The 26,778-nt window shown below is 38.3% G+C and overlaps 1 protein-coding gene across 1 annotated transcript in view; it reads left to right on the top strand.

Annotated features, from left to right (window-relative positions):
- The window catches only part of RASGRP1 (RAS guanyl releasing protein 1), a 977,163-nt gene that overhangs the window by 266,783 nt on the left and 683,602 nt on the right, over positions 1-26,778 (top strand). The gene's annotated exons all lie outside the window — the stretch shown is intronic.

Raw genomic sequence — 26,778 nt, forward strand, 5'->3', positions numbered from 1 at the left:
TATGAAATATTATTTATTTTCATCACTTAGCATGACAGCTGTGATCACAATAAGTTGGTATTTTCTTGACAAAAATCATCAGCAAACTTGTTTTTAATCTGTAAATTAGGGTTAAAATTAATCATACTAATTTTAGTTCCCTAACATTGTTAATGATATTAAAAATAGCTTTAAAGCAGGCTTGATAAAAATTAAAACAATTATAAGAATAAATTATATATGTATATAAATTTTATATATACATTTGCACTTTCTCAGATGTCTATATATCTATATATCTGTCTCCATATATCTATGTAGATATATGTGTTTAGAGATACATATATATATATATATATATATATATATATATATATATATATATTTACACTTTCTCAGATTTTTTTTAATTCTTTTGGTGACAGCTCACAAGGTAATCTTTCAAGTCATGCGTACCATAAAGTCCATGCTTAGCAGGCACTTTGGATTACACGTGACTCATCAGGAAAGTTCAAAAATACTCAACTCATTCAATGAGATGAGTCAGGCAGTGTGAAATTGCTAAAAAGTTTCTAAATGCTTACTCTGAAATTCTCTAATTATCTTGTCATAGACCCATAATAAATCATGTGGATTGTCACTGGTCTGTGGATAACATTTTGCATAGAACTTAAATAGATGCCTCTTCAAAGACTCTTATGAAGCTATTATAAATTCTTTACTAATTTGCTGAGAGATGCCAGACTGATAACTACTCCCTCAATCAGAGGATAAGACTGGAGATTACATTTGGCCATGAGTATCAAAATGAAACAAAGCAATGTAATTTATAGCAAACAGCAGTTATTTTTTCTTGTTACAGGAGTGTGAGATTGAGGGGTCGTGTAGTCAATGATCCTTTGCATTAGGGATTCAGGCTTATTCTATCTTACTGTTTCATTGGACATGGCTTCCTTTCTCAACATACTTCATGGTACAACATAGCTACGGGAACTCTAGCTATTATGTCAACTTTCCCACCAGCTAGAAGAAGGGGTTTGAGGAAGGGCTACCCCTCCCTATAAGGCACTTCCTGGAAGGTAAGTGCATTGCTTCCACCTACATTTCACTGACAAGAGGTTTAGTTGTGAAGCCAGACATAAAAAATTTCAAGATATGCTCTGAAATGTAATGATTGTTCCAGAAAGTCATACTCCCTAAAAAGAAGAAGGAGAATGGATGATGGGGATTATCTATCAGTCTGTGATTTAGAGATACTTTCAGAACATTAAGATATCCAGTAGAAATGAATTCGAGGATTTCATGAGGCAGCACAAACTGTTAAGAACTTTCAGCATAAGAAGAGAGAGTGTAATTTGCTCCCTTCAGTGGCAGAGCCTATTCAGGACCTGTAAACGAATTATCCAATGTAAAAATTTTGCATTTTTGAGCAACTGCCTACTCATTGGGCATGAATTTCCAGTCCAGATGCTGCATTGGTAAAAATGTTTTCCAAATAACAAAATGAATAACTGTGGAAAATGGCTAATAGGAACCTCCATAGACAAAACCGTCCATATTTGTTTCCAAAAGATTATACTACCCAAGGCAAACTACAGATTCAATGCAATCCCTATCAAATTACCAAGAACATTTTCACAGAACTAGAATAAAATATTTTAAAGATTGTTTGGAAGCACAAAAGACCCAGAATTGGCAAAGACATCCTATAAAAGAAAAATGGAGTTGGTGAAGTCAGGGTTCCTGACTTCAGACTATACTACAAAGCTACAGTCATTAAAACAATATGGCACTGGCATAAAGACAAAAATATAGATCAGTGGAACAGGATAGAAAGCCCAGAATTAAACCCATGCACCTACAGTCAATTCATCTATGACAAAGGAGGAAAGAACATACAATGGAGAAAAGACAGTCCCTTAAATAAGTGGTCCTAGGAAAACTGGACAGCCACATGTAAAAGAATGAAATTAGAACACTCCCTAACACCATACACAAAAATAAACTCAAAATGGATTAAAGACCTAGATATAAGACCAGATACTATAAAACTCTTAGAGGAAAACAGGCCAAACACTCTCAGATATAAACGACAGCAACATCTTCTCAGATCCACCTCTTAGAATAATGACAGTAAAAACAAAAATAAACAAATGGGACTTAATTAAGCTTAAAAGTTTCTGCACAGCAAAGGAAACCCTAAACAAAATGAAAAGACAAGCCACAGAATGGGAGAAAATCTTTGCAAGTGAATCAACTGACAAGGGATTAATCTCCAAAATTTATGAACACCTTCTGCAGCTCCATACCAAAAAAAAAACCAAACAACCCCATCAAAAAAGACATATGGATGGCCAAAAAACACATGCAAAGATGTTCAACATCACTCATTATTAGAGAAATGCAAATCAAAACACTATGAGGTACCACCTTATACCAGCCAGAATGGCCATCATCCAAAAGTCTACAAACAATAAGTGCTGGAGAGGGTATGGAGAAAATGGTACCCTATTACACTGTTGGTGGGAATGTAAATTGGTGCAACCACTGTGGAAAACAGGATGGAGATTCCTCAAAAAATTAAAAATAGAATTACCATTTGATCCATCAATCCCATTCCTAGGCATCTATCTAGAGAAAACCATGACTCAAAAAATACATGTACTCCAATGTTTATTGCAGCACTATATACAATAGTCAAGACATGCAAACAACCTAAATGTCCATGGACAGAGGAGTGGATAAAGAAGATGTGGTACATATACACAATGGAATATTACTCAGTCACTAAAAGGAAAGAAATAACTGCATTTGCAGCAACATGGATGGACCTAGAAATTATCATCCTAAGTGAAGTCAGCCAGACAGTGAGACACCAACATCAAATGCTATCACTTACATGTGGAATTTTTAAAAATGACACAATGAACTTCTTTGCAGAACAGATACTGACTCACAGACTTTGAAAAACTTATGGTTTCCAAATGAGACAGGTTGGGGGTGGGAGGTGCACTCAGGTTTTGGGATGAAAATGCTGTAAAATTTGGTTGTGATGATTGCTGTACACCTACAAATGTAATAAAATTCATTAAGTAATTTAAAAAAAAGAAAAGCACTGGGAAGAGGGCAGTGGACAAGGCAATACCTGTCATCACAGAGTTTACAGTCTAGTGCAGGAAATAATGAGTAAGCAGATAATGGCCACATGGTATGAAATGAGCTTTGGAGGGTACAGTGGTGTTATTCAAAGCAAACTGAAAAAATTTTCCAATTGAAATCAGAATGTGTTCATTCTTATGAAACTATTATGTCCTGTTCAGGTGAAATTACTTGAAGCCAGACGGACCAGCATTAGAGATGTTAACATAAAATTGCTAGTTTGTTTCTCCTCAATTCTTGTGTTGTTTTTCACTTCCCAGCCCTCCTCTAGGTTGTAACCTCCTTGAGAACATCAGGGTCTTATTCATATTTTTCTGTTTATTACTTCCTATGGATTGAATCCCTCCCCCCACCACCAAATTAGTATGTTGAAACCCTAACCATGTGGCTGTATATGGAGATAGGGCCTTAAAGAAGGTATTTAAGTTTAAATGTGGTCACAAGGGTGGGTCCTTAACCAAATAGAACTTTATAAGAGGAAGTCAAATGTCTTTATAAGTGGAAGTAGAGCCACGGAAATTTTCTCTTTTTCTGTCTTTCTCTCTGCACATAGAGGAAAGGTCATGTGAGGGCATATTGAGATAGCAGCCTTCTGCAAGCCAGGAAAAGAAGCCTCAGCAGAAACCAATTTTGTGGCACCAATAATTTGGACTTCGAGGCTTTAGAACTGTGAGAAGATAAATTTCTATTGTTTAAGCCACCCAGTCTGTGGCATTTTGTTATAGCAGCCCTGGCCGACTAATACATTACCTAACATACAGTATTTTGCTTATAACTTCTAGTCAATACTTGCTTATTTCTTACTGTGTATAACTATTTTTATGGGGAAGAATTTGGTTTTATAATTATCTTACATTCTTTTATGATAGAAATCATCTCTAAGAGTTGATTTAAATGCCCTCCTCCAACATCTTTTTCCAAACACACACACACACACACACACACACATAATCAGGGCATTAGCCATTTTGCATGCACAGATTGCCCAGCAAATATGCTTTTGTAATCAGAGAAAATACTTAATTTCAAACTGTTGATAGACAAGAGATATTTTATATGTATATGTGTGTTTTTAGAATCCTACTCTTTGGAAGGTATGTGTCATCTCAGTTTATTTCCTCTAATGTCCATTTTTTGGTATCTTGAGTCCCTAACATTTTCACCCCATTTTTGTAATTGGGACAGTAACCCAGTAACCCCAGTACCAGTTCAGACAAGCTAGTTTGGAGGAAAGGGAGGGGACATTGAAACAAAATGTATTAATTTATTCATTCACTCAATCATTCAGATCACTTTTAGAGAATCTACTCTTGCCAGGCACTGTTTTGGGAGCTACAGATATAGGGATGAAAGACACAGTGTGACCCTACTTTATAGTCTCCTGGTGGAAAAGGCAGGTGCTATATATATGAATAATATACATATTAATAATCAATTAAACAGAGTGGTTCTAGATAGTGTAAGTTCTCCGAGAATCTCTGAGACCAGCCCTCTCCCTGCACATCAGTCCCCAAGATACTGGGAGAAGCCACCAGGTTAGGTTTCATTGATCCTGAGGGGACCCAATAGTCTAGTAAGTGGATCTTACCCGCGACTGAAATGTTTTTTCAGTTTTAACATTTTCAGTTTAAAATATAATCTCATTTGTTTGAATGACAGGTATCTAGGATGATGCTTTCATAGGAAGGGAATGTCAATTCACATCTGACTGAGAGATCTCAAGATTAAGACTTCTTTCCTTAGGAAAGTAGGTGTGTACTCTTGGCCAGCAACTTCTCTGGACACCTAGATAGATTCTTATCTTAAAACATTATTTAAAAATCACACTTGCTACATCATTGAAAAGTGAAATTCTAGGGTCATATGAATATAGAAATAGATAATTCATAAGCATAATACAAGTATGGCCCATAATCAGAAAGATAACTTCAAGATGCTTTTTCTGCACTAAGGGTGTAAACCCCTCTACTTACCATCCTTCGTAAAATGTAAAACTTTGAAACGCTTTTAATTACACCCAGCAGACTCTCTCTTTGAATGTAGTTCTTTTCTTAGAGGGAATTATGTGGTGTACAACCTTTTATTAGGGTTACATATGACTTTTCACAATCCTGTGTTACTCTTTAAAGAGGCATCTAGAAATGTGTGCACATTTTAAATTCAGGTTTCCTGAAAGGTTATATTTTGATACGTGATGATTAAAAGACAAAGGTCTCTAAATTTCCTAATTAACCACAAAGTTGTCTTATAGTAGGAATGTAAATCACATGATATAAAGTTAAACAATTGCTAGAACTTTTCACTGGATTCATGGAAAATATTAAATAATAAAAATTCTTGGTAGAATCATGAGAGTGGTAGGTTAAGGATTTAGCTAAGATCATGAATTTAGCAGTCAAGTTGAATTCCAATACTATGTTCATCATCACCATACTGCTTTACCTTCCAAGCCTTAGCTTGCTGATGTATTTTTCATGGAATATAATGTCCATTGTTCTGTTCTGATTCTCCTATCCAGGAACAAAATAAAAAGGAGTGAAAGAATTAAAAAATTATAAAAGATTTGAGAAACATACATTCTTTATTATTTGGTAATTCCTTCATTCCCTGCCAAATGTACATTCAAGCATCCCAGAAGCAACTAAGTAATATCACTTCCCCGCTTCCCTGAATCAAATTATCTGGGCCGTTGTCTCATTTTTCTACTTACTTTGCCTGAATAGAAAAGTTGACTCAGTAAGAACACTGCGTGTGATGTGGCTGGCCAAACCATGCAAGGGAAGCAAACACACCTGTTATGGAAACATCTGTGGCCATTACCAAGGAAAGGAATAAGCAGCATTGACACTTATGTGTCAGTGACAGGTGTTACGCCAAACCCCGTAACCACAAAGGTCATGTCCATTTGTCCAGTATTTGACTGTTCTACCCCCTGAATTTGCTCAGGCTTATTGCCCTCATCCTGTTGGAGTAGTAATGGCATAGCTGTGGGAAAGTATACTATATGCCACTGTGGTTGGACCTGTATACTAGGTTTTAGCAAATAGGTCCCTGGAATAATCAACTTTACTTACCACATATCCTAATAACCCCTTCAAATCTCATAGACTGTTCTTATAAAATGGTCCTCTTTATTAATTTACTCGGACATAGGAAAACATAGACTGGTGGCTTAACAACAGAAGTTAATTTTTCTACAGTTCTGCAGGCTGGAAATAAGTGATCAGGGGGTCTTCATGGCCAGATTCTGTATCCTCCCTGGCTTGCAAATGGCCACCTTTTTGCTGTATCCTAACCTGATGAAGTGAGAGAGATTTCTCTTTCTTTCTCTTCAATATCCTTCCCTGACAACAAACCACAGTCACCACTGTTTTCCCAGGAGATACTCCAAGAACTGCAATCAGGTCTGACCCAGATTTCTGTGGAGACTTTGTTTTGCTCTGGGACCCATTGCACATGAAAGTCTATTTGTGCCTTCAAGAATGGGGTCTCTGTTTCCCCCAGTCCCATGGAGCTCCTGCTCACAAGCCCCACTGGCCTTCAATGTCAGATGCTCTAGGGGCTCTTTCTCCAATGCCAAATCCCCAGGCATGGGGATTTGACATGCGGCTCAGAACTCTCACTCCTGTAGGTGAGTCTCTGTGATACAGTTACTTTCCAGTCTGTGGGCTTCCCACCTGGGATGTATGGGATTGCTTATATCATGAAATTGCCCCTCCTACCTCTTGATGCGGCCTCCTCTTTGTCTTCTGGAGTAGGATATCTTTATGAAAGTTTCCAGTCCATTTGGTTGAAAATCGCTCAGCATTTGGTTGTAATTTTTTTGTTTTTATGAGAGGAGTTGAGTTCCAGTCCTTCTATTCCAACATCTTAATCCCGTCTCCTCTCTTTCTTTCTTTTTGTATGAGGCCACAACTATCAAAAAATGTGAACACTTATCTCCACAACCTTTACAACTCAGCTAAGCCAAGATCTCCTCTACAAAGTTTAATCTAAACCCTAGTTTGAGCTAAGTGCTCTGATAATTTCAACATATAAATGCATGATAAAGTTGTTCAATTGAGAAATCCCTTGTGGTGCAGCTCGTTAAGGATTGGCATTGTCACTTTAGTGGCTCGGGTCGCTGCTGTGGTGCGAGTTTGAAACCTGGCCTGGGAACTTCCACATGCCATGGGTGTAGCAAAAACAAAGATTTGTTCATATGATGAAGATTCCTTGAAGCAAGGGACAATACATTATTAAATAATATATTCCTAATGCCTAACATAGTGCCTTACACATAGAAGGTTCCCAATAAATTCTGGGTTGTTGCTAGAATAAAATTAAATCAGAGGCAGGCAGTGTCAATTTGGTATTTTGATTTTTAAAACAGGATTAATTGCCCATTTGGATGATAAAAACAATAGCAACAAAAATACCCTTTCAAAAAATTGGCCTTTTTTCCTGGTGCCTTGAAGTGCTTTGTCAGTATTAGTGAGGTTGTTTCCTATGCTACTGTAGGCCCCAAACATAAACTCAGTAACTTCATTTGAAGGGCTTGCAGTTCTTTTACATTGAGGACCATCACAGTGAAATATGCTAAATAATTCAAATGAGAAATTTCCTAGTTTCTACCTTCTTGTATCTCCTGGGTTTTCCTTTGTTCACCCAGTCACCTGCAAAAATCATCAACTATTCAAATTTATAGTCTGTGACTTGGTGACCCCAAACCTCCTGGTGGCCTGGAACCAGCCTGGGATGCTCTTATTTAGCACTTGGAACACAGTCAGGTATTAGTTTTCCTGCAATAAAATCCTCTGATGCCAGTGAAGGGGGAAATCAGAAATAGAGATCTGATAGCTCCAGCCCACCCCCTCCCAGTATGGTGAGTGAGTCACCAGCTCCAGTGGGGCTGGACGCTGGGTTTCTCTCTCCTACATCCTTTTATCCAAGTTATTAAAAATTGTTATTTCACACAGCTAGGAAATTGAAGCCTACTTTGTTGAGATGATGACGGGTGTAGGCTGTAAAACATCCTTCTGCCTCTCCTGTAAGGCAGTGTAAGCCCCAGTTGGGGCAAGAGTCAGTTTTCTGCTGCTCCTTCACTCTGGATGGCTTGTGTTCCACCCAAGAGACTACATTTTCTGTCCAAAGAGCTATGTCAGTCTGCTGAAAATCCTCATGTTGCGTGTATCCTTGCTTATGACTTCTCCATATAGTTGGTTCTGCTCCAGTTCATTTGAAAGGGACATCTGTTGGATGACTTGACATGATATCTGTGTTTGCTGGACATCTCCTCTGACAGGTCCATGTAAAAGAACCTGAGAGGGAGAGCTCAGTCATGTGTTGAGAGGCTCTTAAGTGTAGGAACAGATTTGGGAGGATTATCCAAGACAATGACTTTAAGATCAAACCAGGCCATGGAGTTAGCTTCAGAGGTCTACCAATTCATTGAAGCTCTGTCCTCTGGGGTGTCCCATCACTGTGCTTGCCAATAATGAATTTCACTTCCACATGGAAGCTTTCAGTCTTCCTGACACATTCTAAAGCCAAATGTGTTTCAGTCCCTTCAGCCATCACTCTGCTCTTCAACTTGAAGAGTCTGACTTAGTGAGGTATGCTACAGCATCAAACCTCCTTTTAAACCTACATCTCTTGAATAACAACTATGATTCTGGACATTGACTCATGAATATTTCCTGCTAAGAAACAATGGGAGTAGTCTGAGGAAATTAAATCCACACAAGTTATTCCCAAACTTTATCTCATCCCATGTTTAAAATACTCTCTAACTCCAAATGTTTTTACCAGGCTGCTAATATATAGCAAAATCAGTTGATAGGACAACCCTTTTCTTTCTTCCTCTAATTTCACTTCTTCAGAGTTGTCCTAACTGTAGAGAAGCTACCAAAAGGAGGTGGCCAGAGAAAACAAAAATCAAAGATTCCAATCTAAAGTTTTTCTCTCTCCTAGTAATGCTATTTTGTAGGTTAAGCCACACTCAGTCAGAGGCGGGATTAGAAATCTCAGTAACACTATGTTGTGGTACATGATGAATCATGTGGCAGATAGTCAAGTTACAAATAGATGGCTCTGAATATTTTCCTTAAAGTGGTCTTGTGCTTCCAGCATAATTATAGAAGAGAGTCTATGGGAAAGAAAGCCTGCCTTGAAGGACTACATTGCTCAATACTGTGATAGTACCTTGTATAGTTTTATTCTCTATTATTATGGAACAACATGAATACATCCAGGTGCTGATGTTCCTGGTGGTTCAGTGGCTCAAGGATCTGGTGTTGTCACTGCTGTGGTTCTGGTTACTGCTATGGTGTGGGTTTGATCCCTAGCCCAGCAACTTCTGCATGCCATGGACATGCCCCCCCAAAAAATATACAGGTGCCTTCTGAAGTGTGGAGGGAGCCAGAGGTACTTCTTTATGGTGGGACCCTAAGTAAACACCCTCCAGCTATCAAAATGATATCCTGTAAATGACTGGTTTCTGGTCTCTAGGATTGCAGTCTTTACATATATGAATAAATCAACTTTGAAATATTCAGTTTTGGAATATGAGTTGCCACCAGAAAGATTTTCGTTTATCAAATACCTATTAGGTACATTATAGAGTACATTATATTAGGCACATTTTAGTGATGCTTTTATTTAGTTCTCATCCAGAAACTTCTAAGTCTTGTTCACATTTAACAGCTGAGGCACATGAAGCAAGGGGGATTAAGTAACTAATCCAAGGCAACCCTTTTTCAAAGGGGGAAGCTGGAGTTGAGTTCACATCTGAATGAAGCTCCTTGAGGTCATAACTTCTCTATTTTGTTCCCAAATGCCTCAAAGAATGCCTGGAAGGTTGTAGATACTTAGTCTGCCCTGTCAAGTGATTATGTTAATGGAAGGTTCCAGCACATGTGCTCCTAACTGTTACTTTATACTGTCTCATCTCTGTCTCCTCACTCCCAGCCTTTTACCCACCTCTCTCTCTCAAGCTTTTTCAGAGGGAAATGGAACTCAGGGCTGCATCTGCCTGCTGTGGAAAGTTATATATATGTGTACATCCTGCTGAAGGAAAGCAGCAGTTGTCAGAAAGTTGTGTCCCTGTGTCTGATGGTCTCCCTTTCTCTCTCTTTCTCTTAGTCCCTCCATGTCTTCCTCTCTTCTACAAAAATTCTCTTAACCCTGCTATATGGGTTAAGCACTGGCAATTCACTGTGAATAAAGATGGCATGGTCTGTTCTTGTGCAAATTATTGGTTAGATTAGAGGCGTGGTGAAAGTTTTGAGAGAAACATAGAGGGAATTTTTATAGGAACAGAGAACAAGAGCACCCAACCTATTCTTTGAGGTCGGGAAAGACATCCTTTCAAATCTGAAATTTAAGATCAGATTAAATAAATGCTGGCAAGGGTGTAGAAACAAGGAACACTTGTACCCCATTGGTGGGAATGTGAGCTGGTTAAGTCACTATGGAAAACCATAAGGAGCTTTCTCAAAAGACTAAAAATAGGATCACCATATGATCTAACATTTCCGCTACTGGGTATCCATCCAAAGGAAGTGAAATCATTATCTCTAAGAGATAGATGTACTCCCATATTCATTGCATCATTATTCACAATAGCCAATGTATAGAATCCACCTAAGTAACCAGTGGCAGATGAATGGATAAATAAAATGCAGTCTGTGTATACAATGGAATATTATTCACCCTTAAAAAAGAAGGAAATCCTGCCATTTGTGACAACAGGGATGAACCTGGAAGGCATTATGCTAAGTGAGATAAGCCAGAAAGAGAACAACAAATACTCCATGGTATCACTTATACCAGGAACCTTAAAAAAAAATCACACTCAGTGTATAAAAATGTGTGGTTGTCTGAGGCTGATGATGGGGGAGAGGTTGATAAAAGGTTACAACCTTATTAAAAGATTAATAAGGTCTGAGGATCTAGTGCATAACATGGTGATTATAGTCAATTTGTTGATAATACTGTATTATGTGATTGAAATTTGCTAAGAGAGTACAATTCAAATGTTATCACCAAAAAAACACAAAAAAACAAGGTAACTGAGGTGATGGATGTGTTAACTCATTTGTTAGAATCCTTTCATAATGTAATGTATATGTATATTAAAGTCACGTTATATATTTTTAATATATTACAATTCTGGTGGGAATGTGAGTTGGTAAAGTCACTATGGAAAACAGTATGGAGTTTTCTCAAAGCAGAGACCAGGATCCCTGTAGGTCCCTGCCAAAGCTCTAAAGAGAGGGTTCAGGAGTCAAGCTTATTTTCATAATAACACTAAGAAGTAAATAGCCATTTTCATTCTTATTCTCTTACAAGTGGACAGTGTTTTCCAGATCCTATAGGACATATGATATCACAACAGACTGAATGTAGAACAGATTGATTGTAGAAGTGGATATGAAAATTAGTCTTCTTTTGAGTCAGACAATAAAGAAACTTGCAAAAATATAAAACAATGTAGTTTTGGTTTTGGAAAATGTAGCTATTTTCTATAAAATATATTATTTCACTTGGCACAACACCCTCAAGGTCCATTCATATTGCCACAAATGCTAAGATTTCATTCTTATGGCTGAGTAGTAGTCCATTTTACCTCTCTTTATCTTTCTCTCTCCCTGTCTCTCTCTCTCTCACTATATATATATATATGCACATACACACAGATAGACAGACATACATACACACCACTTGCCTTTTGTCCACACTTCTGTTGATGGGCATTTAGATTGTTTCCATATCTTGGCTATAGTAAATAATGCCATGGTGAACATAGGAGTGCATGTATCTTTTCAAATTGATGTTTTCATATTCTTTGGCTATGCTCTGTCATTTGGATTCAGTTTTTCTTGTCCTATGAGTTCCCTTTTAACTCGAAGCTTTGTCCTATTCCTCTTTTCTACAGTCTGATTCTACTGCTCTATTCAACCACCACTTGCTGTGTTCCCAAAGTCTTAAACTAGGCTTATGTTTTTCCATAACTTGTCACGTCCCTAGCAAGCACTATCTACATACTAAAAAACCTAGGAGGAGAGTGAGGACACAGTATTTAAAATGATTATAAATAAAACATGGTAGTCCTTATGGAAAAAATCACATGACTAGGACCTGATACCTCCTGTCATTGTTTCTGTTATCTTTTGAAAGGCTGTTCTCAAAGGCACTGACATGAGAATTTAGGGTGGTTTCCACTGGGGGCCTAGGGGAGAAGGAGACAGTGAACTTCTATCATAGGACCATGAGAATGTTTTGCATTTTGTCAAGTGGCCCTTATTACTGAGAAGCAGAGCCCAGAAGGTGAGCAGAAGAGAGCATGAATCTGGCAGTCTGCCCTGCAACCAATGAGCTTGTCTGCACGCAGGTTCCCAGCTTACAGGCAGAACGCATTTGAAAAGAGCCCATTGTTTACCACTTGGGTGGAAAACAGAGGAAGTAGGCCAATGAGTCAGATGCCCACTTATTTTAAAAGGAATTTTTCTAAGGATTTCAGAGAAACATAAGCAAAACCAGGAGTTCAAAGAAGGATGAAGGGGAAAAAGACAAAGAAGGGCTGCTTGATGTTAATGATGCTTTTCAGTCTTTGCTGAGAGCCTGTCATCCCTGGACTGTGGGTTCCAACCTTGACCCTGAATCCAATGGGAAGCTAATTTCACTCTGGGGAGGGGTTCTGACTAAGATCTAATCTGAAGTAATTTGGGGTAATTGATCTTCCTCTTTTCTCTATTTAAATGACATTTGCTCAAACTCAGGGATAAAGTTTACTGGCATCATAGGCAAGTTTACTCTTAGAGAGGGAGAGTAGGTCAGCTAACTGTGGGGTGACCTGGCTATTTCCTGAGTGAGGGCAGGGGGAAGGAGGGGACAGGTAGAGAGAAAAGATTCATAGTAATCAGGCAGCCCTAAAAACTCAACTTAGTAGCTAAATATTGTTGGAGTCTTCCAGCTGGATTCTTGAAGTTAACTGGCCTTGTGACCATAGTGAAGTTGGCAAAATCAAGGCGCAAAAAGATTAAATAAATTAAAAAAAAAAGGACATTTGCTCAAAGTCCCTTCTCCTTCATAGAGGCTGAGGAACAGAGAGAGATTACTATGTGTACAATTTTTTTAAAGTACGTTAACTGATTAGCAAATGACCTAAGCTTAGATTCTTACACTGGTCCTGCTCCACGACTTAATTCTTCATCTGCAGATGCTCAGACTGACATTCCATTTTCCTATGGCTCAGGGTTTGATGTCTTTTCCATTGTGTCATCTCAGTTGGGAAAAATGCAGGGTAGTGATAGGAATGCCACTGAAAAGAAGGAAATGACTTGGTGTCCGTGGCAAAGAATCAACTATGCTCTGTTGAAGGTTCCAGTTTGCAATTTAAACGTGATTCATTTTCATTTTCAGTACCTTTTTTTCCAAGTTTGGTTACGAAGGAATAAAATTCAGAAATTACCCCCTGAAATCCCAAGAATGAAAATAGAAACAGCCTTTCATCTGACCCCCCAAAATAACCAAAATAATATGTTCTTTTAATATCCTGTAATTAATGAAATATTTTGCACTATTTAGTAAACTACCTTTGTCAGCTATAATTCATTTCACAATTTTTATTTCACTATATATTATGTTCTTTCTGAGTATGATTTCAAAGACTGAAGTTTTTAAAAATTAATCTCAATTTTTGAGCATTAAAATTAGTTTCAACTCTTCATTATTAAAATATTTCTTAAGGAAATTTCACAGTGAACATTACCCCATTTGTTATTCAACAAATATTTCTGGAGCACCTACCATGTTCAAATTACAATATTAGGCATTATTTGTAGGGGCAAAAAGATAAAAAAGGAAATGACTTGGTGTTCTGTCCTTCCAGGGACTTACTGAAAAGAGATTACTCTCCTCAATGATAGCAACAGTTTCAGAGGTGCCTTTTCCTTTTCCTCCTATGATCTTCAAGTCCCTTTTTATTGTCTGTAAACACAGTTCATAAAAACAACTTCTGGGGCTGCGTTGGTCCATCTTCTTTATTCCAAACAGTGTCATGTGAGAACCCAATAAAATTATATGGAGCTGCTTTGTTAGAGATTTTGTTAACTCATAAGCATAAATATACAAGTTAGAAAACAAAGTAGTATTACAATGATTATAGTTGGTGTGCTTTTGTAACAATAAACGAAAACTATAGGAGATAGCTGATGTCTAACCCAATTATAATCAGGAAGGAATTTAATCATACTTAGCTCAGAAACTCTAGCTTGCGGGATATAACTGTGGTCTAATAGCAGGATGGCTGAATTTCCAACCGGTGGTCACAGCCCTACTCTTTTGGGGCAATGAAATATTTTAATGGAATCATCGGCATCTCCTGCTTCTGAAATCAAGGTTGCCTTTATTATTACTGGACCCATAGGGATGGCTGGTTTGCTCATTTGTGTAGCACATAACTTCCTCTGAAGTCAGGGCCACAGGAGTGATTCTCTGCTTCAGGATCGCAGGTTGCATTTCTTAATTCCAACTATCCCTCATAGAAAATCATATCCTTGCTATAGACAGAAAGATGAAAAAATATAGTTGATGAAAAGTAGCACAATCATGATTGTGGTAGGCAGAATTTTAATGATAACTGTCATGCCCCTGTCCCCTGATGTTACTCCCTTAAATTAAATGGTGAAAGAGAGATTGTCCTGGTGGAGAATTACGTGAGCCCTTCAAAAGCAGAGAGTTTTCTCTGGCTGGGAGTGGAAGTCAGAGAGATTTGAAATATGAGAAGGGGACCCAGCCCACCATCATTGGCTTGCTGGTGGAGGAGCCATATGGAAAGGAAAAGAAGGAAATGAATTCTATCCACAGCCAATGAGTAGAAGAGGAGCTTGAGAACCAGATGAGAACTGCAACTGGCTCATACCTTAGTGTGAAACTTTGAGCAAAGGAAACAGCTGAACTCACCTGGAATTCTGACCTATAGAACTATCAGATAGTAATTAGGTATTGTTTCAAGCTGCTAAGTCTGTGGTAATTTGTCACTCACTCAGCAATGGAACACTAATAAGGTGGTCAGAACAACTCAGATTTTATGCCTTTCTGATAGCAGGTTGGTTACATATTTATCATCAACCAAGGACAGAACATTTTTTTTTTAACTTTAATGAGCTGAGAGTAAAAAGACACTTAACTAAACCTTCAAATAATAAAAGATGTTATATCATCAAAGTTATGAAGCCCATAATGCATATTTTTTATATTATGAAAAGCTTACATTTTAAGACACACTAATACACAGTAGTTCAACAAATGACAAATGGAAATATATTCACGCTGGTGTTAGGGTACAGAGGAGGGTCACTTTATCTGGGAAGTGTAGGAAATTCTTCCTGGAGCAAATGCAAGAGGTAACAACATTATTATAGGGCCAGGGAGAATCGATTTTCCTGGTGCTGTCCATGAAAAAATTGGGGGAGATAGATGACAACTATGATGAGCCAAGAGAAAGGGACGTAGAGACAAACAAAGAAGCTTGGGATTTCATTTCTTGTCCCACTCCAAGTTTTAGCATGAACATCCTAGACAGGAATGCTTTTGACTGGACCCTCCCTCAAAAACCTCCCCTGGGAATAAAAGGAGCCTTAATCATAGGGCTAAGCCTCACATTTTATTATTAATCTAAAGTCTGAAAGGCTTTAGATGTGAATTAAATTTAATGGAAGATATCCCTACTTGGTGTCCAAACCACAGGCATCTGAGACAACCTTAGGTAAGGGCTGAATGCAAATAATTATAGTGCCTAGAATTCACAACCTAGAAAGAGCTTTAAAAAAAATGCCACAATCATTATTACTGCTGTTTCTTGAATTCTTCCTTTATAAAATCAGGGTAATAGCCATTCTTGTCCATCTTATTAAACCAATATGGTGACAGATGAAAAGTTCTCCTGAATAAGATCCCTTTGTAGAAAGAACACTGTATGAAAATGTATAAATTGAGCCATTTCTTATTAAGGTGTCTTTGAGCCCTGGGAAAGTGTGGAAGGATCCTTCTGCATCCTGTGGAGTCTTCTGTGCTTTCAGTGAGTTGCAACATGTGGAGTCAAAGATAATTGTGGGGAAACCCCAGGTACCTTTTGGAGGATCCCTCCTCTATTAACCCACACTTGATTCCTAGGAGTTAAGGGGAAGACAGAGGATTTAGGCTAATGCCAAGCAAAAGAGCAACGGATCCATATGGGCATAAAGAGAGACAAGAAGACTTCCCCTTGCGGCTCAGTAGTAATGAACCCAGCTGGTATCCATGAGGATGTGGGTTCAATCCCTGGCCTTGCTCACTGGGTTAAGGTTAAGGATCTGGTGTTGCCATGGGCTGCAGCGTAGGTCAGAGATGTGGCTCGGATCTGGCATTGCTGTGGCTGTGGTGTAGGTCGGCAGCTGCAGCTCCAATTTAACCCCTAGTCTGGGAACTTCCATATGCCATGGGTTCAGCCCTAAAAAGGCCAAAAAAAAAAAAAAAAAAAAAAGGAGAGAGAGAGACAAGGTATGCAAAAATACAACTGGCTACACATCACTCATTTTTGCCATCTCTCACTGTATAAGTGATTACAAAAGTAGTTTTTCCAACTCTCCGATGGTCTTTTCTATCAGGAATTATATTAATGGCTGATGCCAACCCAAATGTTTGCCTTTACCTTATGCCGTCATTTGACTACTTTGTAGAAATCAGGATGTTTTTTTCTACTTTGAGATGTCCTGTTGAGCAGGTTTTAGTATGATCAAGGAAATACCCTTGTCTTCACTCTCCCTGTTCCAGCTGCCCTGGCAGACCTCCTGGTGCCTAATGAATGAGGTCATATATTTAGTAGGGTGCTATCTTACCCAAGAGAGCTGAGATAAATAGACCTTTCTACCTATACTCTTCAGAAACAGAAGCTACAATAAGACATTTAGGTATAATATAATATACACCAGATTTAGAGGGAGAAAGACCCAGGCTTATAAACTGATTTTGAATAACTGACTTTATCTCTCTGATTTTTCATCTCCTCTGAGTTATGTAATAATTGCCATCAAGTTTGCTTGGGCTAATGCATGGCAGCAGCTCAGTAAATGTTAGTTCTTCCTACTTCCTTCTTGACCATCCGGTTTCAGGGAAATTTGATATGTGGTGTAAGAGCTCAACAGAATTACAAATGCCTGCGTCTTAATGGAGCAAGAAACTTTACCTCTTTACTCTTTGCTTGGAGTCCTCTCCTGTCCTTCTCTTTCAGGGCTGGAGATCACAGGAACTATAAGTAATTCACCTTGAGATTTTGCATACTGTCTGAAATTAATTTAACCAATTTAAACTATTGTTTGAATCACTGGGAATTTTATACTGAAAAGTTTTTACATTATATTTGGAAAACTGTTTTGCTGGCAAGGGCAATAGGTGTGACACTCCCCTGTGGTCTGTTGCATACAAATGGCATTCAGATAAATATAGCTTCAATTTCAAATAGGACCCCGTATACCTGCCTCCAGAAAATGGAAAAGATACAAGACTTTGCAATCCAAATAAAAATCAAATAGACACGTAGAGATTCATTTTCAAGAGGAAAAACACACGTCTCTGTGTGTGAAAGCTTCAAATGAGCTTTTGGTTATCCCCCACTTAGGCTTGGAGGGATGTTATTTTGTCTTCTGTTTCTGCTATTTTGTCACTTTTGTTTGTTCATTTTGCCATCCATTTTGTATGGCTTCTATGAAGGGGCTAGGAGGTCCCCTCTTTGGCTCCCTAAAACAAAGTGACCAGGGACCCACTTGGTCCTTCTGGTCTTGAGGATCCCAGGGAAGACTGGGGAGTGTGGTGGTGATCTTCCCATTAGCTCTTCTGACCAGCACAGACATTTTTTGAGGGAGAGAAGGGCCTTGTCCAAGTCTGATCTCAGCCCTGGCTATGTCCAGATTGTGTCACAGGCTGTGTCCAGATTGTGGTTTCAGGCACTTGCATTTACTAACTTGGTTTTGGCTGGAGAAAGAAGAGTTTCTATCATGAATATACCCAATTGCCTCATGATCCAAAGATGGAAGCAGATATGCACAATCTACTCCACATTGAACCCAGCTTCTGTTTCTCTACACCTGGTTCTACTCAGGGACAGGAAACATTTCATTTGAGCTTTTTAGTTCTTAAAGGCAGTTTATTTCTTGGTAAATTTGTAGGTGTTTAAAAGAACTATTATGAGACTAGCTTTGTTCATAATTATTTAATATTCTCACCATCTAGGGAAATTTCTAGGCTCAAAAGTCTGGAATTTATGTGGTATTAAAAATGTGTAGGAGTTCCCACTGTGGCTCAGTGGTAATGAACCTGACCAGTATCCATGAGGACACGGGTTCAATCCCATGGCCTTGCTTAAGTGATCCAGCATTGACGTGAGCTGTGGTGTAGGTCGCAGACATGGCTTGGATCTGGAGTTGCTGCTGCTGTGGTGTAGGCTGGCAGCTGCAGCCCTGATTTGATCTCTAGTGTGGGAACTTCCATAGGCTGCAGCTGTAGCCCTAAAAAGACAATATATATATATATATAGAGCTGTGCTTTAGCTTTCAGGAAGCCAATGGTTTTCCTGAAGGATTTCACAGAAAGATCATTGGAGAGGTGTATATACTTTTGCTTAAAAAGACTTGTAATAATGGTAATAATAAGCTAGTCATTGCAATGGCAAGAACAACAACATAAACAATAAATTCTACCTCTTCATGAACCATTAATGTTTCAGTATTACCCTAGCTTTGTGTATGAATTATACAGTGTGGTCCTCACAAAGGCTTAGTGAAGCAGTTAATTATTTTCTCCATTTTTCAGATGAGGAAACAGGCTTAGAGAGGATTAATGACCTGTTTATTGTCACAGAAGAGGTAAGTGGTGGAGCTAGATTTTAAGTCCAGGACGTCTTTAACGTAATGAGAGAATGCCCTCCAATATCACAAATCACTAATTACATGCAAATAAAAATCTCAGTGAAATACCAGTTCACATCCATTAGGATGGTTATTCACAAACAAAACAAAACAGTATGTGTTGATAAGGATGTGAGAGATTAGAAATTGTTCATGCATTGCTGGTAGGAATATTAAATGGTAGAGCTCCTGTGGCAGAGTATGGTGATTTCTCAAAAAGTTAAATACAGAGTAACCATTTGATCTCAGCAATTCCACTTCTGAGTATAAACTCAAAAGAACTGAATTTAGGACTCAGATATTTTCATGTTCATAGCAGTATTATTTACAATAAAAAGATGGAAACAACAAAATATCCATGTACACAGAAATGGACAAAGAAGTACATATGACATAGGTAAGAAATGTAAGCAAATTTGTAAACAAATTCTATATACATATAATAGAGTTTTATTCAGCTTTAAAAAGGAGTGAAATTCTGGCACATGCTACAACATGGATGAAACTTGCTAAGTGATATAAACCAGACACAAAAAGACAAATATTGTGTGTTTCTACTTCTTTGAAGATCCTAGAGTAGTCAGATCCATAGAGGCAGAAAATAGAATGGAGGTTCCCAGGGGCTGTGGGCAGGGGAAAATTGAAAATTAGTGTTTAATGGGTGCAGATTTTATGTTTTGGAAAATGAAAGTTCTAGAAATGGATGGTGGTGATGGTTGCACAACAATATGAGTGTACTTAATGCCATTGAACTGTACACTTAAAAATGGCTAAAGTGGTAAATTTTACGTGATGTCTATTTTGCCACAATAAGAAAATAGTTACCAGAATAAAATGAAATGAAAAAAAGTAAAAGGGTGAATTCTGAACAAGTTTCTTTCAATGATGAACTCATCTTGTTTTATGTTAAATCAGTGAATTGTATTTGTAAATGATGACTAATATTATAATAGTACATGTGGCCTTTTAAGGAATGTAGATTAACTGAGGAAGTAAATTATCTCTGTCTATATGACAAATAAGCAGATAACCATGTAAAACATGTTATTAAAATATAAATAAGGATACTTAGGTAAAACTAATTGGATTATATTTTTTTTGGAGAAAAAAATGACAAATATGGCCAACCATGGAAGATTGCAACTTGTCTCATGATGACTGTCCCATCTCGACATTCTTTTGCCAAGGCATGGGCCTGTTAAATTTTCAGGCCTAATCTACGTTTATTAGGACATCTGTGACCACTCCAATAATATGTCCAAGTATGTGACATTTATCCTCACAAATCCAACGGGAGACAAGACCTGTATACTAGCTGTGTGTTTAAGAACTGATTTTATGATGGAAGAATCTGTTTCTCTCACTCTAGCTCTTTACTTTATACTCCATGTTTAAAATTCCTGCTCCATCTCTACCTTCCTATCCTTTGCTTTTCTCTCCTAAAAACATCATCTTCAATGGTGGAAGAATCATGGAAGAACCAGTTATTAGGTGCATTCCCAGGAGTCCCCTGAAAGACCATATCTAGAGATCTTGGGAATGGAAGGCATATGTGTGTACAGAGCTTATGTCTGTGTGGTTTAGTAAGAAAAACATGGATTTCTTATGGAAAATACATAACTTATTTTCTTTATGGCTTCTGTTTTTAATCTACAGAATGAGAAGAATAAGTTTCTTCAACAAATGATATTGGAGAAAAACCTGGACAGCTATATGCAGAAAAATGAATCTTAGACCACTCACAAAAATTAAGTAACTCAAAGTGGATTAGAGACTTAAACATAACATCTGATTGTAGGAGTGTGCCGAAGCACTTCCAGTTTGGCAGCACCTAATTTGAATGGATTTTTGCTTCAATAAACTTTTCAAATTTGTAATATGCTTTGGTTTCTCTATTAGAAGTTCTGTTGTGAGAAGAGGGAGCCAAAGGAGACCCCGAATGCCCCCCCAGGAGCAAAAGCAACCAGGCTTATGTGCCTGTGAGCCCCTTGACCTCTTTGCTTTCTTGCTGCTTCTGGTGGTCCTGGGTAAGTCCCTCTTGGATCCGGGATCCTAGCTCTGCAGCTTTTGCATTATGAACCTGCAGACTTTGTTTGAGCATTTCTTTATTGGACTGGGGCCAAAAACTGGCTTGCATCAGACTGGGTCCAACCTTGAAACTGGACTGGGTCTGGAGTCAGATTGGATCTGACTTATTAAACTAAGCTGGGTCCACTGTGAGAGCTCAGATGAATACAATTTTGTTTTGAGGCTAAACAAGTAGGTTAACTAAAGGTGATCCTGAATTACAGTTCTCTTAGCCATCTTGGAAAAACTTACCCAAAGTGGTGCCCTAGTGGCAAAGTGGTCTCAGTCAGTCAGTCGCTATAAAGAGTAGAAGGAAGATTATTTTTCCTCCTCTATGGTTTCTGGTGACTAGGATGAGACCCACTGGGACAGCCCATTCACTCCAGAGCCTACAGATGGCATCCTGGGAAAACTAGAGGAACCTGGCCAAAAGTAAGAATTTTTAGCAAAGTCAGCTCTCCTACATCTTTGTGGTGCCTGGATAAGAGAAGGTAAAATTTCACATTGTCCCTTCCATTCCAGATTCAGATCAGAAGGAAAAAAAACAAGAGTTATTGAATCTTCCTCTCCCAGGGATCACTATTGCTTTCCAGTGTCTCTTATTTTGTGTTCTGAGAACTTGGCTTGGTAGCTGGCAAGTGGGGGGCCCCAAAGATATGGGTGGACAGAAGCATGGGTTCCTATGCATTTCTGGCTAGGGTCCTGCCGACTTTTGCCAGCTCTCAGGGGAATTGTCTATGTCTTTCTTTAGGTTATCTTTGGGAGTGGCTCTGGGTCTGAAGAGGGTAGTATCCTTTACATCATTTTATGGTGACCTCTTCTGTGTCCATGAGGTTGTTCGATATTGCCAGGAATATTTACTATTTGTTCCAGCTGAAACCTGACAGGATATACAAAAGATTGTTTTTAAACTAGCTCTATGGTCAGAAGTTGGCCACATTGGAAGCTGACACTGGAGCCTGATAGGAACTGTTTGAGGCCTCCTCCCCAAAGCTAAAATGAAACTCTGTACCCAGAAGGAACGAAAAACATTCTGGAACCACAGCAGAAGAATTTACCAAAACATTCCCAAGAAACACAGCTCTAAATCTAGAACACAGAAATGTTTGGATTTCTATCTTAGTTGCAGATCTCCTTGATATAGAGAAGCACATTGAGGATAAAGTAGTTGGATGGCTTGTCATTCAGGTTGCAACCCAATTTTTTGAGGCATTAAAAACAACTGTATTTGTCTTGCAAATCAAGTCTTTACAGGCACAGAAATGTGGCTCTAGAGAAGTCCAAAGCCCACCTTCACTGATACAAATCCTCAAACCTTGATTTGTTAAAAACTCCTGGTGCTTGAGTCTCCCTGTGTGTATGTGGGGATGTAGAGGTGTGTGGATGAAACTTTTTGTGCTCAACATCTACAGCTTTTACAGGCCCAGGTTGAGACCTAGTTGAGAAGGCTCACAGGAGCCTGACTCAGGTTTGGTCAAGGAGAGAGTCATAGCTTCCTCTCCCACTGGGTCATGTTGGTGTCCCAGAATCATCAATACAAAGCCTCAGGCCATCAGGCCAGTTGGAGCGGAGTCATCTGTGCTCATTTTACTGCCACTTTGAATATTCTCCCTATCACCTTGACCCTCCAGCTCCAGGGCTCTTTGCTTCTCCTTGCCACACTCAGCCCACAAGAATGTTCCTCAGGCCAGGAAATCCCAGTGGCCATTGACTCATCCCCCTGGAGGCAGCTGGAAGTCCCTTCTGGAATATTGCCAGGAAGTAGGCCCAAGTCCTAAAGACCTGCTCCCAACACGGGGAGTTTGTTTCTTTAGTTTAAAACAAAATTCCTTTGTCTCATCTATTTTTGTTTGTTTGTTTGTTCGTTTTAGAGCCTCCATGCTTTTTTTTCATTCCACTCTCTCCTGCTTAATGATCTTAGACTTCGAAGAGATAATTCAGGAAATTTTTTATGCTGTTTTATTTCTGCTCAGTCCTATTTCTCCCTGAGGCATTGAAACACAGACCCTTTCTTGATTTGACTAGGGGAAATGGAAAAATTCAGAGAGAGAAAAACGGGAATAAGTATATTAGACTATTTTCCAGCCATATATACCCGTTGGCGTAGGAAAGATAAACCTAGATTTAAAAGTAGACCCCTGGATATGATAGAATATGAGAGGCTCAGTTTTGCAGCACTGATAATTCACTAAGGTGGTGTAATGGAAAACACTGGGCTGGCTTGGACGATCATTATTCTGGTCTCTCTCTTGCCCCGTGTCATCTGACTTCCTTACTGGTGAAGTGGGTTAGTTGGACAGATATCTTTTCCAGCAATCATATTTCTAACTTACAGTAATAAGTAATATACTTATTATATATTATAATATAGTATATATTATATAGTATAATGTAGTAATGAGTAATCTTTATGATAGCAGTTATCTCAGTAGCATGTCAATTACCAGATGAACTGTAACTTAAACAATGCTGATGACTGATTTTCAGATATTTAGAGGAGTTTACCTTATGCTCAATATGGCACCAGACCATACAGTCACTTCTATCACGTTAGGAAAAGTCCATCAGATCAGTTTCTACTGTCAAAGATTACCCTTTTTTGATTGAAATTTTGGCTTTTATTATAATATAGCTACTGCGTTCTCTAACATAAATGGGACATCACCTTGCCTCTGGAAAAAAGTCATGGGCATGTGCCCTTGTCATTTCTCTTCTTTTTCTCCTAGAACCATTTTCCAGGATGACAATAATTTTTCTCCTTTTTAGAAGTATCATTTTTTTAAAGGTAGATAGAGCCACAATGTCTGTTAATATAATTACCCACTTCTCTTTTAACCAAGTGGCCTGGCCAGTAGCTGGGAAAAAAATTATAATCAATATGATTTCCATTTGAAATAGAAACAATGATGCTCACCTTTGGAGAAAAAGACAGAGGCACAAAAAGGTCTTTGGAATACCTCTTCAAATGCATGTCTGCCTTATCATCCCTCTTCAGATGCTTCCTTTACCATAGTTGCTTCCCACCCTACCCCCCATGTTGTGTAACAAGAATAGTTGAAGAGGTCTTCTATTGCACTAAAGATTTCATTCCTGTTACGTTTTTTTTTCCCCTTTCCCTCACTTGGCACTTGGTAATGTTTTCCTGAAGTTGTTTATGATGTAGAAGATGAATGTCTTTCATGAGTGTCTTCTTACTTTCTCTCCCCACCCCCGAGTTGCATGTGCCTTTTGGCGTTTGCTGGGAGTTTTTTTTTTTTGTAAGTCAGTGGATGTCAGAGTCCCCAACTGACTCCCATCGCCTTCCTTTGTGGCTTCTTCCCAAGGTTGAAGTCTATGTGTTTTGTGGAGTATGACTTACTCAAGGCTGGATGTTTTGGCCACCCATCAGGACACATCCTGATTCTGTTTATAGGTGAGGAAGGACCAAAGTCTAGTGCCCAGGGGAGAATGGGGGACATAGAGTTAATCATCATAGTCATGTGTCAGAAAAAAGAAAACAAGAAACGAGCTGGCTTCCTCTGGAGCTTGATGTCACAGTCAGACTTGTTGCTTCCTGATTTTGGAAGACACTAGAGCCAGGACAATTTTATATTGTTTGTTTCCATTTATTGAATTACAGACAATGATGCAAAAGACAATGATGACTGAAGAGGTGGAATGTGTTTCTAGCCACATATTTTCTGTCTTTACCTACTTCTAAAATGGAAATGAGTAATTTGTCTTGAATGCTATTCTGTCTCCTATACTCCTCTCTCAAAACATTTCCTAAGGGCTTTCTTTTAATCTTGACCCTATTTCCCAGGGGTTCTGAGTATACACCTAAAAATGGGTTTGTTAATAAGAGAACCCAAGAGTGGAAAAAATTAAAAAATAATACACACCAAAGCTTTATTCTAGACCTACACTTTCTTTAAAATATAAATATGGATAAATAGGATGTGTTCTATGATATTTTAAGAATTGGCTTTTCTGAAATTTAGTAAGAGTAAAATGGCTTTAATATGACAGAAAAATGAACACATATATCAGGTTTTAATCCTTCATATATTCATTTATCATCTAATCAGAGAGTATTGCATGAATACTTGCTCTTTGCCAGTCATTCTGCAGGTGCTGGGGAGAATCAGGGCTGTCAAACAATATCAGTAAGACTTAATTGGGCTTAATTTTGTATTTCACAGCTCTTCACTTAAGATTTTTTTTTTAACTTAAAAAAATACAATAATGGAATGATTGGCCATTGGGAGGAAATAAAAAAGAGAATCATATAAAGGAAAATTAAAAACTAACTTCTTTTGTACAGATGGCCTTATTGATAAATTGCAAGGTGTTCTCCCAATCTATTTTCTCTCCATATTTACTGTATTCCAGAATTCGGTAATAGAATCACAATATACAAACGTTTCTGGAAAAAAATTTCTGTTACCAATGTTTTGTGGATGTGCTAGCACATTCTTTTTGTTTGTTTGTTTGTTTGTTTGTTTTTGTTTTTTTAGGGCTGCACCAAGGCATATGGAGAATCCTAGGCTAGGAGTCTAATCAAAGCTGTAGCTGCCCACCCACGCCACAGCCACAGTAACACCAGATCTGAGCCGCATCTGTGACCTACACCACAGCTCACGGAAATGCCAGATCCTTAACCCACTGAGGAAGGCCAGGGATCAAACCTGCATCCTCATGGATGCTGGTCAGATTTGTTTCCACCGTGCCACAATGGGAACTCCTGTGCTAGCACATTGTGAGTCTCCGTATTATTTTTAGTGCCGGTGTAATATACTGTGCATGAATGTACTGAAAGTTACTGAACCTGTCCCCTGTTGAAGACCACCGAGATTTAATTTATCCCTATTGTGATTGTTTTTTTACTTTTTTGTTTCTTTCCATTTAAAAATAACACCACAGTAAACTTCCTTGCACATTAATTTGGATAGCATTCCTAAAATCATAGACTTTCTGGATAATAAGCATATTAAAGTTTAAACGACACTGTCCCCCCAAAACTTGTATTGATAATGAGAATTCCTACTTTTCTGAAGGCTTGCCAATGTAATTTTATATTGCCAACTTATAATTTTGTATTTGTCAACCAACACGTATTTTTAAAATCTTTGTCACATAGGTATGCAGGTAATGTTTGCATTTCTTTAATTACGAGTGCTATTAAGCAGATTTCCATGGGTTATTAGCCATTTGTGGTCTGCCATGATATTTGCTTGTCATATTCTTACAACTATCTTTCTTTTGGATAGTTTCTATGTTTTCTCATTGATTTTTAAACTTAACTTTTATGTTTAGTAATAGTTATTTTCAAACTATTTTAATATTTTAATAGTAATATTTATATGAAAGTAAAATGAAAATTTGTAGAAGCAAGTATAATAAAACTATATTTCATTTGTACTAGCTCTACACCTGTTCTTTCTCTGAAAGTTACTACCTTGAAATATAATTGTAAGAAAATAAGTATTTAGGAGTTCTTTTCATGGCTCAGTGGTTAACGAACCTGACTAGGATCCATGAGGATAAGTGTTCCCTCCCTGGCCTCACTCAGTGGGTCCGGGATCCGGCATTGCCCATGAGCTGTGATATAGGTCGCAGACGTGGCCAAGATCCTGCATTGCTGTGGCTGTGGTGTAGGCTGGCAGCT

This window comes from Sus scrofa, chromosome 1 (assembly GCF_054392235.1).
Source record: "Sus scrofa isolate SSC_HxYL_T2T_F1_AM1 chromosome 1, Sscrofa_HxYL_maternal_Yorkshire_Landrace_v2.0, whole genome shotgun sequence".
In the NCBI taxonomy this organism is placed as follows: Eukaryota; Metazoa; Chordata; class Mammalia; order Artiodactyla; family Suidae; genus Sus; species Sus scrofa.